The sequence below is a fragment of the Lissotriton helveticus genome, chromosome 1_1, assembly GCF_964261635.1.
Source record: "Lissotriton helveticus chromosome 1_1, aLisHel1.1, whole genome shotgun sequence".
Taxonomy (NCBI): Eukaryota; Metazoa; Chordata; class Amphibia; order Caudata; family Salamandridae; genus Lissotriton; species Lissotriton helveticus.
In genome coordinates this window covers 1,190,733,169-1,190,748,635 of record NC_136057.1, presented here as the reverse complement: position 1 = coordinate 1,190,748,635, position 15,467 = coordinate 1,190,733,169, and the positions used below count along the sequence as shown (strand labels likewise).

The window sequence follows — 15,467 nt, the reverse complement described above, 5'->3', positions numbered from 1 at the left end:
GTCTGATTCACATAATCTGGCATGCAGAGTCTGCTTGGGGGGCCATGGACTCTGGGGGGCGTGGGGGGTGCACATGGAGGGTGCCTATGGTACCCTCTGCAGTTCCATGTACAACATGGCAGACAGCACGTGGTGCTGGCCATGTTGTGCATGGAAGTGCACAACATGCCTCCCTGGCATTGTGGCGGGCGGTGCTGAGTTCACCGTCTACCACAATGTTAGGGATGCAGGATGCGCCCGCCACTGTGTCGGGCGCATCTTAATGGCACATACGGGACCCCCGCCCTTATGGCGGGTGGTCCCTTGCTACGACTGGATGGCGGGCGGACTTTGTCCGCCCACCATCCTAATGTGCCCCTTAGTTCTTAGTAAGCTGCATGGAGGCATTATCCCTTCCTACTTTAATATGGTCCTATTGGGACTGATGACCCTTTTAACTCTTTAGGGCACCTCCAGCACAGAAAGACGGGTCATGAATCATTCATTAATTTTCTAGATGGATTGATCAGCAAAATAAGGGAATTTTCTTTTGTATACAAATGTGACAAACACTTTGCTTCTACAAATTGAATAAAATTCCATTTAAAAATTCAACGCCTTGATGTGTGACCACATTGACATCCCCTTGATTTACATTAGGTTAACAGACCTTTAAATAACAATGTCTCTAAACATGGCAATTTGGACCAAACTGTATTCTATTTTTAACTCTAATACGTCATTTCAAACAAAGAGAAAAAAACTCATAAATACAACCAATGCAGCCATTGAAATGGATACAATTTATTGCATACTTTCTCTTCTCATTCATTAGTTATAAGCGCTTCTAAGACTTGAGAAGGATACTACAATTAAATCTGAAATTGGAACTCACAATTCTCACTTGCTTTGACATACTCAAGATCCTGGTAGATCCCTGCATACCTCAACCTCCACTGTCATAACCTTCTGATCTATCTTATCATTTAGCCTTTAGTCTCAGGAGGACACGATGAAGAATAAAAGAAGCAGTCTCAGGTGCCAATGCCATATTCCCCAACACTATTAGCTAAAAACAGAGACTAAACATGGTTGTGCTTCTATTAAGATATGTGTGCCCCTCAGAGTGCCTGTACTTTGAAAGTCTATTACTATATGTAAATAAGTTTATCAAACCAAAAAATGTTTTCAGATAGTCTGCAGTGGCAGCTAAGGGTAGCAGGACCTAACATCATTTCCTAGACTGCATTAGTACAATTCTTAAAGTGATACTTGACAACTAAATATTAAGTAACAACATATGCATGTACCATGACAATAAACAACCAAATCACATTTCTCTTTACCAAAATGTGTCTAAGATATGACGAGGCATCCTCTAGGCCATGGGTACTCCCAAACATATCTCCAGGGGCCACAAAGTACTGTCTGTGGCTTGCCTTAGGGCCGCACCAATGTCAGCAATGGAACGGCTGGGGTGATGAACGGTGGGTGTAGGGGTACGCGAAGTAGATGCATGGTGTAGATAACGAACCAAGCCTTCACGTGATTTCTGTCTACCACCAACACTATATTCTCATGCACCAAGAATAACATTTAAAGCATTAACTTCTAATGTAAAACATGAGTGGAAAAAAATACTAATCTGGTGACTGGATTGCAAAATTTGAAATCAGAAACCTGGTGTCAGCCCTGGCTTGCCCACTTGACAGAATTGTGTGATCCTAGGCATTTGTTTAATTTCACTTTGCCTCCTATGTCTTCATTACCCCATTCGAGAGCCCCTTAAAATATACGATTTCAGAATGTGTGCTGTACAAAACCTTTTTTTTTTTTTATTTAATAAACTATAATGTTGTTTCAATTATATAACATCCATGGTTACACACAAGGTGCACCTGACAAATGACTTGCCTCTTGGTTCGCTAATCGCATTGTTTTCAGAATGGGGGTGGCATGAATATTTCCATGATCATGTTTAAAAACTATCACTGCAGTGATATAATCTGATCTACTAAGGTAAAACACTCATGTGTGTTAGTAAAATGCATTTTTATTGTAGCTTACAAAGAAGTTATCATGTTTTTACTTGTTTAGTGCAAAAGGTCTTTAAAACTAAAGGTGTTCTTAAAGATAAGTTGTCTAGGACACTTTCTTTTCTTCTTTACCTTCACTTTAGTTAACATGTGAATACAGTATACCTGTTAAGTGAACAGCAGCCCTGTGTTGCTGTTCACCAGGGGGCCGCAATTAAAGGTCATGAGTACCATATGTGGCCCACAGACCATACTTTGAGTATCCCTGCTCTAGACATTTCCGAAAGGGGTTCCTCATTGACACTTGGATTTTTTATGGGAGAGTTGGTGATTGCATCCACTTGCACAATCTATGTTACACAGAAGCATCAATGTTGTCAGAGGCCAGCCCTTCGATTTGACCTTACATGTTAACTCTCTAACAGCTACCACCCTACAGTGCATCAGCACACAGCATGGAGAATAAAACTGGTGACATCGAAGACTGAGACTGCCTAACTAATCAACATTGTGGTAACGAAGATGACTTAATGGACCCTCCTCCATGATATTCAGTGACCTCCCTTAACACCTCTCTGATAGCAGTGAACTTATCAAGACACTCCACAGGATAGAATGCAGCTCTACTCAATGTTGGTATTGAATATGTCTGGATTATTCCATTCATAATTCCCTTGTTCTTTTCATACCATCTCTCTACTACTGGCACTCTTTCTTCGTCCCCCACATACTTGGATTAGATGAACCCACCTTTCTGCAACATAATCTTCTTGTGATCAGGCTTTTTTAAAGTATTTTTCAAACAACCTCCTTCCTTGCCTTTTCTCTCCTTCCCAACAAGCCCAAAGAGTCCTAACTTAATGCACAATTGCCCACCCACCGCCAGAACATATTTGTTGTCCTGTTAATTTATCAAATACTGTTTTGTTTCAGTTGGTTTGCATTGTCATCCTAAATGTCTCATTTGAGGTTGTAAATGTTGTAAATTTGACATGACAATGCTCATGGTGGGGGAGCTGAAACCCCACTAATAAACCCAAAATATTTATCAAAATAATTCACTTCCAGAATCTCCTATTGATCTAGCAGTTAGATATTGCACTCCTCATCAGAGAAAACACAATGTATAGCTGAATGGAATAAACCTATTAGAGGCAAAAAGGACCGAGTTCTAGATAAAAAAGAATCAAAAAGTACTTTTTGTCATAGAAGAATAATAAAAGGGTACACGGGAGGAAAGGTGTAAATCGACATAAAGGCCCAAGGCATTAGTACAGAAATAATGTAAAATCGTAAACCCTTGTTATGCATTTTCTAAGCAAAAAGTCTAAGCTTCTGACTCATGAAGAGCACTAAAAACATACCAGGACACCTACAAAGAAAAGGACAAAGTATCTCCATCAATAACAAAAAAGAATAGGAAGTCTCCAAAACACAAAATCCGACAGGTTTTGTATAGCAAAAGCACCCAAACTAATAATAGATTCTGCAAAATCACCATGGTATGATCATGGTTCGGGTCGCATTTGGCCAATCAGGAACAACACAGTAATAATTAAAAACTAACCAATTATTGAGCACTAACCCATTTCTTAAGGTGATAGAAATCTTCTATTGTTTCCACAGCAACTACTACTGTCTGATGATGTATAATACAAATGAAACATTTCTTGAACAATGGCTCATAGAACTCACACTTCTTCAGTGTAACCACCAATGGAAGTTCTTAAAAATAATACTTCAGATACATCATGGAAGACACAATAAATACTTTTAAACAAGATATTATACAATGCAAATGCATTGAAGTCGTTCCCTTGATTCTCAATGGAGCAAGAGGAGAAGTGGTTTTGCAGTGGGATAGTAATTGGCAGAGGTACTGAGCATGAGAGAACAAACAGAACACAAGAAACAGCATCTGTCTCACACTTTCACCAGGCACACACACACCACCAGCCATCAGTGCCCGCTTTCACCAGGCACACACACCACCAGCCGTCAGTGCACGCTTACACCAGGCACACACACCACCAGCCATCAGTGCACACTTTCACCAGGCACACACATTACCAGCCATCACACACTACGAGCTGTCGGTGCATGCTTCCACCAGGCACACACCACCAGCCGTCAGTGCACGCTTTCACCAGGCACACACACACCACCAGCCATCAGTGCACGCTTCCACCAGGCACACACACCACCAGCCATCAGTGCACGCTTCCACCGGGCACACACACCACCAGCCATCAGTGCACGCTTCTACTAGGCACACACACCATCAGCCATCAGTGCACGCTTCCACCAGGCACACACACACCACCAGCCATCAGTGCCAGCCTTCACCAGGCACACACACCACCAGCCGTCAGTGCATGCTTCCACCAGGCACACACACCACCAGCCATCAGTGCACACTGCCACCAGGCACATACACCTCCAGCCGTCAGTGCATACTTCCACCAGGCACACACACCACCAGCCATCAGTGCACGCTTCCACCGGGCACACACCCATACCAGCCATCGGTGCACGCTTTCACCGGGCACGCACACCACCAGCCGTCAGTGCACGCTTTCACCAGGCACACACACCACCAGCCGTCAGTGCAGCAGGCAGGCTCTTCTTAGAGTTTCTTGGTAAATATGTGTTTGATGCCTGGGAAGGAGTGGGTCGAGTTTCCTTAAACCATGCTGAGTATGTAGGTTCAGTGCATGAACTGCTGTGTGAGTGAGTCATGCTGCCTGGGGATTACTCACTCCACACTTGTAAATTGCACCTGCCCCAGGCTTTTTCTCATTTGCAAAGTTTGGCGCATGCGCACAGCTAGGCGGCCCCCACAACCCCGGGAATGACTGCTTCCTACAACCAGAATATGGTAGAATGGAAACAACATTCAGAGCAATGAAAACAAGTTCATTTGATGAAAAGAACTGTCAACAAAAACCATGTCCAGCTATTGTAGATCTGGCAACTGAAACAAAACAGCAACAAAAAACAAACAAGCATTGGCATAGCGAATAGGTCTCGCTTTTTGGACCCTATAAGTATTTAGTTATGCAGCAGAATATCCTTGGTGCAACAACACCAAATGTTGCATGCGAAACACTTATAAGGTCCCAAATGCGAGACCTATTGGTTATGCCAATGCTTGTTCTACATGTAAGGCACCCCTCAGGTAGGCGCAATGTACCCCATGGGCAAGGTCCAGTGTATGTAAAAGGTAGGACATGTGTTGGTGTGGTTTACATGTCCTAACAGTGAAATACTCCCATTTTTGTTTTTCACTTTTGAAAGGCTATCTGTCCCATAAGTTAACATAGGAGTTGCTTTGTAACATCTTACAAGTGTAACTTTCCATTGGGACAAGATGCAGAAATGGAGTTTAGGCTCTCTGAACTCAGAATTTAATAACATCTTTTTAGGGAGATGTTTTTTAAATTATGTGTTTGAACATTCCACTTTCAAAAAGTGTAACTGCAACAAATGATGGACGGAATGCTGAATGATTCCAAAGTTCTCCCCCAGTCAAGAGATCTGGGTTAAATCCATTGTTATTTTGCCCACTACGCCATCCCAGTTTTGACCCAGCCATATGCAAATTAGTCCTGACCCTGTGCCTCATGGGAACAGTCCAGATCGAGCTGCCAAGCCAGGTCCTCTTTGGATCAGAAACAAGCATCCTGGGACCAGTTTCTTGGTATGTCACCCTTCATCAGCCAGGCTAACTTGAATCCAGAGCACAGTGAGCAAGGGACCCACATCTGGGCATACCTGTCCCACTTAGGGCAAAAAGTGTAACTGCGACAAAAGATGGACGGAATGCTGAATGATTCACACATTCTGCCCCAGTCAAGAGATCTGAGTTAAATCCATCATTCTTTTGCCCACTACGTCACCCCAGTTTGGACCCAGTCATATGCAAATCAGTCTTAACCCTGTGCCTCATGGGAACAGTCCTGACCGAAATGCCAAGCCAGGTCCTCCCTGGCTTGGCATGGATGTGTAACTCCCTTACCCTGACAACGCAAGGGTCCCTACTTGGACAAACGTCTGTCAACTAGATACCCCCATTTCTAACAGCATCCATTTAAAACAAAATTGCATACAACATTACAATGTGGCATTACTTTTCATAGCATACCTATACTTCTAAATGACCTATGCAACTCACTGTAGCTGCAACTTCATCAGTTTATCGGCGACAACTCAATGCATAATCATAAAAACGAAAGGACTTAAAAAATTATTTTCCCTCAATATTTGCACATTTTGCATGTTTCAAAAAACGCTTTACATAATGATTCATATTGGAATATGAAATTAGAGGGACACATTAGTGGACACTGTGGTACATGAAAGCAAACAACAGATTAAAAGTGGGTGTAGAAGTGCTTCAATCAAGCGGTAACCCTGATTAAGTAATCACATCTAAGCCTATTCATTAGTACTGGCACCTGTTAACATGATCGAGAAGGGATATGTATTCAGAATTTCACATAACTGAGCATTAACGTTTTATATGGTCCATTAAGGGTGATAGAGTAGAAGAGGTTACATAGCTTGCTAGCAGGGATCTGACTATAACAGAAGAGTTCATGCATATTTTACACCTCCACATGAACTGCAGTATTCAAGGAATCAAAGGCTTACAAATCGTGTTTATGAACGACGCCGCGGGCAACATAGCAACATGAGTCATCATTTGCCATCAGCTTCAAATAGTGAAAAAGAAAGTGTTGACGGCATGTAGGTCAATATGATGTGAAAATAAAGACAATGTTACGAAGAGAGCAATCTTATTTTTTAAATTTTTAACAAAATAAACTAAACAAAATAATATCCACACCAGATATGGAAACAGCAAAAATGTAAATTGTCTACAGGAGCATAGGTAAGTAATTTGCTGTTGACCTGGTTCATACATCTCCATTTGAAAAAATAGCTGGTGCGCTGCTACATAGTCCCTGTTTCCAGTAATTACTTTGTGCCGGGGTATTGCCATTGGTGTCCACTGGCACTCCCTTTTGGAGACAAGAAGAGAAATACGGAAAAGTTGCCACAAAGAAAGAAAGCAGGAACTGCAGGAGCAGTGGCGTAGCAAGTGGGGGGGGGGGGTGGTCCGCCCAGGGTGGCATGAGTTTTGGGGGCAGCACCCCCGCTCTTACACGAGTTTGCCGCAGGGGCTGGAATCGCCAAAAATCTCACCAGCAACCCCCAACCCAAGCCAAAAAAGCATGGAGTGTTTGGTAGTCAATTAAAGAGCCATGAGGTAGATTTAAGATTACCAGCTTTGGTATTCGGTGCACCAATATTTACTTGTGCTGGTTATTGGCTTCTGAGCAGAGCTTAGAACACCAGCACTGATTATTTTTCATATTAAACAGTGAGTTCTGCTATATTGTAGTTTTGTATAGTTTCTGGATATTTTATATCAGTCTGCATTCTTTGTGCAGTTCAAAATCTAAAACACAGTCCTATTTAGCATTTCTAAAGACACCAACATGATTTGCCTTCTTGGTTTATAGCTCTGAAGAAAGAAGGTGTTAAATCCAATTTTTCTATAACAATGCAAGCTCTGCATACAGTGTTGTTATGGCGAAGATCCCACAATTTGTTTTATGGTGAAAATCCACAATTTGTAAGCACCTATATATTTGTTAGAAATGAGGTCACTAGTTGGCAGTGGTTTGCACCCTGTCCAGGTAGGGACCCTCACTCTAGTCAGGGTAAGGGGTCAGACTGCTAAAATAACCCCTGCTCACCCCCTTGGAAGCTTGCCATGGGCAGTCAGGCTTATCACAGAGGCAAAGTGTAAAGTGTTTGTACCCACACACACCAACACATTGAAAACACTACAAAAAGAGTCCTCACCAGTTTTGAAGAGTAGCCATTATTCATCTGAATAAAACAAGAGAAAATAACAAAAATCCAACATAGACAAGTCAAAATATCACTTTTAAAAGATTAATCAAGCTTAGTCTATATAAATCAAAGAATGCATTAGTTTAAGCACAAAGTACCTTAGATGTGTCAAAAATAAAAGACAGTGCAAGGCACAGGGGAGGTATTGTGCTGGAAAAACAAAGCGGTGCATTGGTTCCGTCCTACACAAGGGAGGTGATGTGTCGGTTCCTTACTGGCAGGGGAGGTGAGGTGTCGGTTTCTTACTAGCAGGGGAGGTGATGCATTGGTTCCTTACTGCTGGACAGTGGAAGTGATGTGTTGGATCTCTACAGGAAGAGGGGTGTGATGCGTCGATTTCCGGACACGCAGCACCGTGTCAATGAAGAGCCAGCATCGTGGGACGAAGTGTTGAAAATCCAAAAGCACTGCGTCGATGCAACGATGCAACAGCAGCGATGCAGGCACTGAATCGATTTCATAGCTGCAATGTAGGCACTGGGTCAATTCTTCACAAACAAGCAGGTGCTACGTCTGAGTCGGAGCGCTTGCCAAGGACATCGGTGACACGGTACTCGGGACTCAAGCTGTGGCGATTTTTCTGATGCACTGCCATGGCAAACTGGGGTCTGCAGAGAAAGCCATTGCCGATACTTCTAGCGGGAAAGACACCACAGTGCAGGCAGCGGTGATGCGTCGATCTTTTTCAGCAATGCGTCAGAAAACAGGCACTGGGAGTCGATGCACAGATTATTTCCTTAAGATTATAAGGTTCCAAGGACCCACAAACTGGATTTGGCACCACTTGGCAATTCAGGAATCTCAGCAGAAGAGCCCAGTCACTGGTAGGTGAAGTCTTTGATGGTCCCAAGACTTCTTAAAAGGAGAGAAGCATGCACACACCCTTGGAAGCAGGATGTAGAAAGCAGCAAGCCAGTACAACAATGCAACAGGCATTACAGCATCCACCTCTTCTTCCTGTCAGAATATCCTTAGTCCAGAAGAGTTCAGATTTTGGGCTGTCATTGGTTCAATACTTATACCTCTTTCTGCCTATGAAGTAGGCAAAACACCCTGTATATCCTTGATCTGACTCCAGGCACACTACAGGGGGGTAGAGACAGCTTTGTGTAAGGACAGCCACAACCCAGCCACAGGTGTCAGTGACAACTACTCCCACCACTCTAGCTCAGGAAGGCCCATCAGCTTGGGGATGGCCCATCGGGATATGCAAAGCACACATCAGCTCCTTTTGTGTGTCTATCTACAGTTAATCCACAAGAGCACAACTGTCAGCCAACCCAGACATATAATATACAGACAGGCAGAGGCACATACTATTTACTCAAGAAAATGTACACTTTCTAAAAGTGGCATTTTAATTCACACAATTTAAAAAAAGAACTTCATCAAAAGTTGCGTTTTTAAATTGTGAGATCAAAGACCCTAAAATTAAAATCTCTATCTGCTTCCAATGGGAAATTACACTTAAAAGATATTTCAAGGCAATCCCCAATGTTACCCAATAGGAGTAATAGGACCTGCAATAGTGTAAAACGAAATTAGCAGCATTACACTATTACAATCTGAAAAACACACCAGTACATTTCCTACCTTTTAAATACACTGCACCCTGCCCATGAGGCTGCCTTGGGTCTTCCTTAGGGATGACCTACATGTTGTAAAAAGAGAAGGTTTGGACCTGGCAAGTGTGTGCACTTGCCAGGTCAAAATGGCAGTTCAAAACTGCACTCACAGACACTGTAGAGGCAGGTCTGAGACGTGTTTGCAGGGTTACACATGTGGGTCGCGGAACCAGTTCTGCAGGCCCACTTGTAGCATTTGATTTACAGGCCCTGGGCACCTTTGGTGCACTTTACTAGGGACTTACTAGTAAATCAAATATGCCACTCATGGATAAACCAAACACCAATACAATTTAGATAGAGAGCATATGCATTTTAGCACTGGTTAACAGTGGGAAAATGCCCAAAGTCCTAAAACCAACAAAAACAGGTCAGAAAAAGTAAGATGAAGAAGGCAAAAGGTTTAGGAATAACCCTGCAAAAAGAGCCAGGTCCAAAAATATTCAGAAGTTCACCTGGGTCATTTGCATAGTTACTGCTTCTAAGAAGATTAGAGAATCCCCATTCACCAGGCACATGCTCCGATTATTAAACATTTGCAGAGCACCAGTAGTACCCTAATTAAGCACAGATAGAAGGTCACTGAGGGTGAGAGTTAAGATGGAAAAGGAGGGAGTGTCCAATGACTATTTGCCTAGTCTCACTTCTTGGATCCTCCTTCCCTTCCCAAAGCCAGCCCGATGTTCTATTCTGCTTAGCCTGGAAGCACAGACATAGCTACACAAATGGCTCTGTGGCAAAATGGTGAAAGCAGTCAGGGGCTGCACTCACACTTGTTTAAACTCTTGACCCCCTGAAAGAGTTATACCCCCTTGCCACACCCTAACAGAGCAGCAGTGAGAACTGCAGAGATGAACGGCTTGCTATTTATTGCGCCCCTAAGAGTTCAAGTTTTGTGTGATCCCCTTTTTCTGATACAGGGAGGATTATCACACAAATGGGATACAATAAAGTAATTAAAACGTAATTAACGGAACTTTAAATATTGGGCACAGAAGTGATATCGAGCAATAATTATTAAGTTACCATACACAGTGTAAGACAGGTCAAAAAAGTCTCAGAAATATAAAGAAAAATTGTGATTTAGGCAATGGGACAGCATGCATAGATGTCCTTATGTCTAAGGAATGGAAATAAAAAACACTCAACAATTAAATAACGAATATGAGTGAAAAGTATCTAAAATGGCAAATCTTTAGTCGAATTTTCCAATGTTTGCACTATTTATCATTGTTGAATTAATTAAAACAAAAGTAAATTAAAATTAGATTAAAACTGTTACTTGTGGTGAATTTATTAGTACTTTTTCAACAGATGTTGGTTGTTTCGAGCCACAGATTACCTTGAAATCAAATGTAGCTCTTAACCTAGAAATTCAGTTTGAGATCAGACTGGAGACGGCTTGGGGTCTATTTTAATTGTGTTGCTGACTGAAGCAGGAAGCCAGTTTCTATTAAAGAAAATTTGCACCAACCAGCACAGCGTGCATATGCACTAACTCAAAAACTATGTATTAGTACAGCGTGCCTCAAAAGCACCTAGTGATAACTACTGCTCCGGGGTCCAGATCACACAACATTTTAGTCTGGTGCTATTTCAAGTCTTTGTTGGTAAGGTAAAGCAGTGGTTAGTGCAAACACTTTTTACCACTGTGTTATGTAATGGGGACCTGGAGGTGGTAATTTGAAGAATGTTTGTGCATATTTCCTGGGTGGAATTTAGTTCTTATGGGAATGTGTTCTGTTTATATGCATTTGTGATTTGTACTGCATTATTGCAATGTGGTGTTGTATTTTCCTGTGGGTGATGTGTTCAGTTTTTACTGCTTCACTGTGTCCTGTAATGTTTTGTGTAATTGTGCTTTATGTATATTAGCTTCCAGGAAGGAATAAAGAACATCGCATCCTGGATGAATAGCAGCTGCCTGAAGCTCACCTCAGAGAAAATTGAAGTTCTCATCCTCGGATCCACCTCCTCCACATGGGACAACACCTGGTGGCTCCTCCGCCCTCAGAAACCCACTGATGCCCGCAACCTCAGCATCATACTGGACTCCTCACTCACCATTAACGGCCAGACCAACACAAGGCCCTCCACATGCTTCAACACCCTCCGCATACTCTGCAAGACCTTCAAATGGATCCCCCGACTCCAGGAAGACCTATGCACTCATCAACATCAAGCTGGACTATGGAAACAGGCTTTACACTGGAATCAACAAAACACTCCTTCGCAAACTCCAGACCGTCCAAAACGCCACAGCCAGACTAGTCCTCTACATCCTCCGACATGACCACATCACCCAACACCTCCACAACCTCCACTGTACCCCTTCGAAAAGAGAATACCCTTCAAACTGCTCACTAACGCCTACAAAGCCGTCCATAACACTGGACCCCATACCTAAATGAAAGAATATCCTTCCACGCCCTCAAGAGAAACCGCGAACCTAGCCCTAGCCAAGGTCACCCGCATCCTCAGAGCCAGAATAACCTTCAAACTGCTCACTCCCACCTACAACGCCCTCCGTAACACAGGACCCCAATACCTCAGTGAAAGAATCTCCTTCCACGCCCCCAAAAGAAACCTCCGAACTGCCAACCTAGCCCTAGCCAAGGTCCCTCACATCCACAGAGCCAGAAAGGGGGGGGTAGATCCTTCTCCTACATTGCTGCCAAGAGCTGGAGCGAACTCACCCTCAGCATCAGCCTTAGCCCTACTCTGCAAATATTCAGAAAAGACCTCAAGACCTGTCTCTTTAGATGGCCCTTGAGCTGCCCGAACCCCTCCAGTGCCTGAGACTCTCACGGGTGAATAATGCACTCTATAAATCCCTGATTGATTGATTGATTGTTTTGCCGTTTACCTTAGCTGTGTCATCAAATACTGTTACATTTTCAGCCAAAATCCGCATATGCCTTTAAGTTCCTGTGACAAGCAATCATGTACCACTATCTAAGCTGGTAAAATAGCGCTTCTCCAGTGCTTCAACTACTTAAGACACCAGTTACCCAACGCAGTGGCAGAGCTTCTGTCTTAAATTATCACTTTCAGTACTCACTTTCAAGTAATATGTTCCATGTTTCTGACCTATGCTTGTTTAGTGCATGCACTATTGCCAGCGCAATTGCTTAAAAATGAATGCAATCCTTCCATCAGCATTAGGATCATGATACCGCCTTAATTCTCCAGAATTGAAGTCTTTGACATGTACATTTTTCATGTTCTCCTAATTCAATTTTGGCAAGGCTCAATTACTCCCACAACTGGGTTTTGTCAATTTGCCTTTGCTAATGTCCCCAGTCATTTGAAAAATTAGTTGGAATTTCTGGTAACTGCATTTTACATGATTTTCTTGAAAGCAGTAGTTTTCAAATAGTCCAGGACATTGTGTATTACAGTATTTAAGCTGCTGTAATAGAAATTAGTTTGTGAAGTTGACCTCTGAAAATGCTACCTTTGTGTAAGTGGATTTATTGAGATTATAAACTTGAAATTATCTAATTGCTATTTGCCCATTTGGTTAATCTGTGCACATTACATTGCCTTGATAGTTTAGGAGACTGATGTACAGGGGGCTGGTAACTGATTATCCTTCAACTCTGGAGTACATGCATAATCTGCAAGAAAGACCAGTGGTGAAAAATCCTCCACCATCCTATAAGATTATTTTCTGTAGTTCAGGCACATCAACAAAGATTTGACAAGCTTGGGGGCTAATTATGATGCGTTAGGGAACCGACGCTCGGAGCCGTTTCTGACGCATCCTAATCAGTCAGTTTGGTTTCTTTCTGATGACCCATTTAAATGATGTCAGTCAGAAAGGAATCCGACCAGTCATTCCGACTTCCATCCGACGTGCTCGGAGAGCCTGTCCAACAGTCAGAATGACCAGTAATCCCAAAGGCGGCTCTTTAGGCCCAAGGGATTACAATGTTGGATTCTGACAGCCTTTCTGTGCCGGCATTTTCGACCAGAAAGGCTGTCAAAAGTCGACTTTGGGGGCCCCCAGCAGCGCCCCCATTGGTGTACGGCCTCTGTTTGGCAGGCACCTCATGGTGCATGCCCTCATGGTAAAATGAAGAGGTGCAGTTCATCCCTGCACCCCGTGGCAGGCACCTCAAGGTGCCTACATCAGGGTGCAGGGATGAACTGCACCTTTTTGTTTTACAATGAGATAATCCATTCCAGTTGGAATGCATGCTCCCATTGTAAAAGAATAGCAGTGCAACTGAACACTGTTCGGTCGCATCCTAATAGGTCGGTCGGGACCGCTGACAGGAGGTCGGGCGGTCCCAAGACCGAACAAATGTTGAAATCGTACCCAGGCCCTGGGATTCTAAAGATTAACATGTATGTATTAAAATGCATAAAAGCTCTAGCTGTATTTATAAACTTTATCATTGCAGCATTACTAGTTAGCATTAAGGACTTTGGGAATGTTGACTAGACTGCCCAGAGAGGAGTATTATTATTTGGAAAAATGAAATGATCTTGTGGCTGTACAAATGATCACAAATCTGTTTTTGCTGGGTGTAAATGTTGAACAAGGTGGAAGTTATTTCAATAACAAAAAGGCACCAGGAATAGTATTATGATAATACCTTTATTTCAAATTATTGTGTGTATAAGAACTATATACATATCTGCAAAGTTGTATTTTTAATAGATTTACTATTAAACATAAGCTACTTAACACAAATGTTGTTTAACTTCTGATACATTTTTACACTATGTTAAGCTATGTTCTTCAGTCAATTAGTGTGAGCAGGCTGTATTTTACACATATGTCCTATAGATGGTTTCACCTCTTCATCTGCCATGTAGTATTCTCATATCAGATATCAATATCAAGAGCTATATCTTTAAGTGTGAAAAACTGACTTATGTTGTGCTTTTAAAAGACATACTTTGAGGTCCCTTTGAGGAGCATTTAGTCTTTTTTTAGTGGTTCATTACTTTTTTGCTTGAACTAACATCACAAACTGCATACTGTGATCACAATGAATCAAGTTGATCCTTTTAGCAATAATATTCTGCAAATCATTATCAAATGTTTAATACTCAAAAATCATGCTTCTCTTGTTGATCTCCAGTTCGACTCATGATCTGCTACATCTCACTTTATATGTGTATAGTCCACACGTTAACCATGACTTGCTATCTCCCACCTATCCCCCGTATATCAAAAACCTTCTATTTCACACCTGGAAACTCTGTCTGTGCCACTACATGACCCAGAAGATTCTCACTCTTAGCTAACCATCATTGTAATAGTTTCCCAAGGTTGTTGCCACACACTCTCATTCTACCCAACAGAGACGGTTTAAGGCATGGGCAAAGTGGGCTCTGGCTCAGGGCCACCTTTCAGGCTGATAGAGCAAGCTCTGTTTTGCAGAACGTCTTGCCCTGATGACCTTGAATAATTCTTAAACATAATGTTTAAATGCCACAGGGTGTCACAGAGATTATTTACAGTAATGTTAGTGATCTGTGGACGTGTAACAATATTGAAAACACACATACCTATCTCTGAATATTAGGTGTAAAAACATTTAGAATTTGGATAAGTGTACCTTTGCATGTCAGTGACATGGCCAAATATGCATTGAAAGAGCTGAAACTGGAACATAAATTCAAAGCTGTTCCGAACGGGCCCAAGGCCCCCAAACCCCTTAAAATGTCCCTGCTGCCCAACACACCATTATTCCAATGCATTTCTTTTCCACCAGCTTCTATATTCATATGCACTATGTGCTGCTAACTTTGACTTAAATACTAATTACTGCATTTGTTATCAAGATGCGCAAGACATTTATAATGCAAATACAACATAAATTAACTCGGACTGGTAATACATTTCAGGAGATTATACCCATAAATGAAGCCAACACATGAAGCA

General features: G+C 42.3%; 1 protein-coding gene across 3 annotated transcripts in view; it reads right to left on the bottom strand.

The window, feature by feature from the left end:
* MAGI2 (membrane associated guanylate kinase, WW and PDZ domain containing 2) overlaps positions 1–15,467 on the bottom strand; it is a 2,996,284-nt gene that overhangs the window by 759,932 nt on the left and 2,220,885 nt on the right. The gene's annotated exons all lie outside the window — the stretch shown is intronic.